A 3,705-nucleotide genomic window follows, 5' to 3' on the forward strand; every position below is an offset into this window, starting at 1 on the left:
TGAAATTTTTATTATTATGTTTTTTTAAGATTCTACATAAAGTGAGGCAGTGCAGTCCTACAGATCTGTCTCTTGTTTCAATAGTGTTTGGACAGAACAGACAGGGATACCCCTTCTATCAATCTCTGACAACCCTCTAACCTTTTTTCCAGTGGCAACTTTTGGAGCCATTTTCTTGGCCATCCTGTGCTTCCTGGACACCCTATTTTGAGTTTAGCTCCTTATTGCCAATCAACCATGAGCTCCCAGATTCATCAGAATTATTCTACCAAGATGGAGGCCACTGTCAAGTGCCTGGTCAACATGCATCTGCAGGCCTCCAACACCTACCTCTCTCTGGGCTTTCATTTTGACTATGATGATGTGGCTCTGGAGGATGTGGGCCAGTTTTTCTTTCTTTTTTTTTTTTTTTTTTTGGGCCAGTTTTTCTACAAGTTGGCTAAAGAGAAGCACAAGGGTGCTGAATGTCCCTTGAAGCTTCAAAACTAGCATATTGGCCACATCCTCCTCCAAGATGTGCAGCAGCCATCCCAAGAAAACCCTGAACTGCCTGGGTTCTGGAAAAGAGCCTGAACCAGGCCCTTTTGGAACTGTATGCCCTGGGTTCTGTCCTTGCTGACCTCCCATCTCTGTGACTTTTTGGAGAACCACTTCCTAGATGAGGAGGTGAAACTCACCAAAACGATGAGTGACCACCTGACTAACCTTCTCAGGCTGGCCTCTAGGCTGGGCTGGGCAAGTATCTCTTTGAAAGGCTCACTCTCAAGGAGGATTAGTAGCCTCTGGAGCCCAGCAGCCTTCGAGAGGCCCCTCTGGCATCCCCCTGGTGCCAGGGTTTGCAGCCACTAGGCAGCTTCTAACCATCCTGGAGCCCTCTCCCAAGCTGTGGACCAAATGGAAACAATAAGGGTTTTTGCAAAAAAAAATAATAATAAAATAAAATAAAAATTCTACATCTATGTGAGATCATAGGGTATTTGTTTTTCTATGTCAGATTTATTTCATTTAGTATAATGCCCTCAGGATCTATGTTGTCACAAAAGGCAAGATTTCATTCCTTTTTATGACTGAGTAATATTCCATACCACATCTTCTTTATCCATTCTTCCATTAATGGATACTTAGGTTGTTTCCATGTCTTGGCTATTTGAAATAATGCTGTGATAAAAGTGAAGGTGCATCTATTTTTTTGAGTTAGTATTTTTGTTTTCTTTAGAAAATACCCAGATGTAGAAGTGCTGGATCATATGGTAATTCTATTTTTAATTTTTTGAGGAACCACCAAACTGTTTTCCATAATTGGCTGCACCAATTTACATTCACACCAACAGTGCATGAGAGTTCCCTTTTCTCCACATCCTCACCAACACTAGTTATTTGTCTTTTTGATAATAGCCATTCTAATAGGTGTGAGGTGATAGCTCATTGTGGTTTTGATTTGTATTTTCCTGATGATGAGTGATGTTGAGCACTTTTTTATGTACCCATTGGCCATTTGAATATCTTCTTTGGAAAAATATCTATTCAGATCCTCTGCACATTTTTTAATAAGATTTTTTTTTTGCTATTGAGCTTTATGAGTTCTTCTATACTTTAGATTGTAATTCCTTTTTTTTTTTTTAGATTGTAATTCCTTACTAGATACACAATTTGCAAGTATTTCCTCTCATTCAGTAGGTTGTCTTTTCATTTTGTTGATAATTTCCTTTGCTGCACAGAAACATTTTAGTGGTCATCCCACTTGTTTGTTTTTGCTTTTGTTGCCTTTGCTTTTGTGCCAAATCCAAAAAATCATTTCCAAGACTGACGTCAAGGAGCTCACTGCTTATGTTTTCTTCTAGGAGTTTTAGAGTTTTTTTTTTTTTAAATTCATGAGAGACACACACAGAGAGAGGCAGAGACATAGTCAGAGGGAGAAGCAGGCCGCTCGCAGGGAGCCCAATGTGGGATTCGATCTCCCGACCCTGGGATTAGGCCATGAGCCAAAGGCAGATGCTCAACTGTTAAACCACCCAAGTATCCCAAGGGTTTTGGTTATATATTTAAGTCTTTAATCTATTTTGCATTACTTTTTGTGTATAGTATGAGATAGTGGTCCAGTTTTTCCAAAAACATTTTTTAAAAGATTTTATTTATTTATTTGTGAGGGAGAATAAGCGTGAGAGAGAGAGAGAGAGCATGAACATGGGGAGGAGTGAGGGAAAAGAGAGAAGCAGACTACCTGCTGTGCAGGGAAACCTGATGTAGACTCAATCCCAGGACTCCGGGATCATGACCAGAGCTGAAGGCAGATGCTTAACCAACTGAGCCACCCAGGCACCGCTCCAACACCATTTATTGAAGAGACTGTCCTTTCCCCAGTGTGTATTCTTGGCTCCTTTGTCATAAATTAATTGACCATGTATGTCTTGGTTTATTTCTGAGTCCTCTATTCTACTCCATTGAGCTATGTGTCTGTTTTTATGCCAATACCATATTGTTTTGATTACTATAGCTTTGTAGTATAGTTTGAAATCAGGGGGTTTAATGCATCCAGTTTTGTTCTTCTTTTTCAAGGTAGTTTTGGTTATTATACAACTGTTCATTTTAAGGTAGAAAATAGGAATAATATTTTTCTGGAAGGCCAAGAGATGTCAGAAGCAATTGCTTTAGTAAATGGAAATTCAAAGCATTAGACCTGGAGCAGTGATCTTGGTTGGTCATTCATTGGGTATGGGACTTGGGTCCAATAACTTTAATCTTGCTGAGCTTTGATTCCCTCATCTGTAAAAGAAGATTGATAATACTTGAAGGGTTTTGTGAGGATTAAATGAGATAATTTATATATTTAGCTCTGTTTAAATATTAACTTTGATTACTATGAAACTGCAGGCAAGAAAATTAAAAAGTTAGGTCCTCTTTGTGGACTTCTATATCAAAGGCCAAAAGACACAATCAAGTATTACAGCTCTGAGCAAAAAGATAAAATATGTTGGTCAATGTTTCTTCCTCCTTCTTCCTCCATTTCCTCCTATCCCTCTTCCTCTACTACCCCTCTCCTTCTCTTTCCTCCTAGCTGTTTGTTATTTTTGTTGCAGGGTGTCTCTTTCTTCTTGAGGGCAAGATCCATTTCCTTTCTTCTGCTTTCATATTACTTAATATACAATTCTTATATCAGGTTCTCCATGAATATTTATTGAGGTAATAAAATACTTGTGCAGTATTTTATAGATTTTCAGATACATTATCTCATCCTGATCCTCAAAATTTCCCAGGGAAGTAGGGATAACACATGTTATCCCTATTATCAGATGAGGTTACCAAGGCTCAGAGAGGTTAAAACTAGCTGAGATAATAAAGTAGTTCTTTAAATGTCAGCTCAGAGTGCCTTTACCTTGGGATACTGCCTACAAACATTCTCGACAGGATTTGGGTGGATTCTTTAGCCTCCAGTTAATACTACTATATAAAATCTTTGCAGGATAAGATCGAACTTTATTTTTAGAAAACTAACAGTTGATGGCATGTTGATGCTTATATTGCAATATATGTTTTTATAGAGAACCACACAAGATCTAAAGTTTTCAGGATATGGTATTAGGACTTCCTTCTAAATACAATTCTGAGCAAAATAAGAACTTAAAGTTACTGTTTAAGTATTCATACTAGTTAAAAGTATTTTCTTTCTAGAATCTTGTTTCTAATTTAATCAGTATGCTAAATATT

The 3,705-nt window shown here is 37.9% G+C and overlaps 1 pseudogene; it reads left to right on the plus strand.

The window, feature by feature from the left end:
* Positions 1-237: 237 nt before the first annotated feature.
* Positions 238-776, plus strand: LOC121488353 (annotated as a pseudogene).
* The last annotated feature ends 2,929 nt before the right edge of the window (positions 777-3,705 follow it).

The sequence above is a fragment of the Vulpes lagopus genome, chromosome 3, assembly GCF_018345385.1.
Source record: "Vulpes lagopus strain Blue_001 chromosome 3, ASM1834538v1, whole genome shotgun sequence".
In the NCBI taxonomy this organism is placed as follows: Eukaryota; Metazoa; Chordata; class Mammalia; order Carnivora; family Canidae; genus Vulpes; species Vulpes lagopus.